This window comes from Etheostoma spectabile, chromosome 14, assembly GCF_008692095.1.
Source record: "Etheostoma spectabile isolate EspeVRDwgs_2016 chromosome 14, UIUC_Espe_1.0, whole genome shotgun sequence".
Taxonomy (NCBI): Eukaryota; Metazoa; Chordata; class Actinopteri; order Perciformes; family Percidae; genus Etheostoma; species Etheostoma spectabile.
In genome coordinates this window covers 8544229-8545241 of record NC_045746.1, presented here as the reverse complement: position 1 = coordinate 8545241, position 1013 = coordinate 8544229, and the positions used below count along the sequence as shown (strand labels likewise).

The 1013-nt window shown below is 44.8% G+C and overlaps 1 long non-coding RNA gene across 1 annotated transcript in view; it reads right to left on the bottom strand.

Annotated features, from left to right (window-relative positions):
• Positions 1-1013, bottom strand: part of LOC116702034 (uncharacterized) — a 42122-nt gene that overhangs the window by 27504 nt on the left and 13605 nt on the right. The window lies entirely within an intron of this gene.

The following is a 1013-nucleotide window of genomic DNA, read 5'->3' as shown; positions in this document are numbered from 1 at the left end:
TACAGTAACATGTATCATTTTCTGGAGACATGGTTAAGCGTAATTTGTACTTTGTATCAGTGTATCTCTGTGTTTTTCGTCCATAGCAAATCCCCACCAAGAGATCCCAAAACGACCCAGTTAGATAGCAAATGCCTTAAACATATTTTTTGTAAATCTTCAAAATCATTCCCTGAAAGAACCAAGCAAGGCTGCCTTGTTGCATGATCCAAATTTTCTTTAAAACTTAACATTTTCAGCATGCAGCAGAGTTCATAATTCCACCTGCCACTCATTTGGCTAGTAGTTTCCATGACACAGGCTTTTTTCTGTAGCATGAGCGCCATCTATTGATACTATTCCACAGACTTTAGGGTACATTCTTACACACCTTCAGCAGTCTGCAGAAGCCTATTTCCTGCTAACTGGAGCTCTTTATGGTGACGGATGTGATTGTGAAACACTGTTCTGCTATTTCCCAGAATAAACGGCTCTGATAGACAACGAAGAGAGACTGTCACGTCTGTAAACACAACACAACGCATGAGGGAGAGTACACACCCACTACACTTGCTAGCTAGGAGGTTTGTTGTTGTTCACCGAAGCGATCGGAGTTTGGAACGGCAACACAAAGAAAGCAGAAGGTGAGGGATATTCGGTGGAACTTCCGGCGGTGCCGGAACTATCTGGTAAATGACCCGTTGTTGATCCAGACTAGTGCACTGTCAGTAAGCTTTATCCTCTGGGGACTGTAAATGTCTGTACAACATTTCATGACAATCCATGCAAAGTAGGGCTGTGTACCAAACCCAGGATTCAGGGGAGGGGGGCGTATCTTCCACCAAGTTCTCTTACATTTACACAGTCATTTAAATGGCTACTGTTTCACAGTACTGTGCAGGGTCCGAAATTAACACTTGCCAAGTGTGGGAACGGCCTGACACTAGGGTGACCAGACATCCCCGGTTTTGGTGACCCTTCCCCGGCTGGATCTGTCACCGGAAATGTCCCCGGTTTTCACTGTGACTGACAGA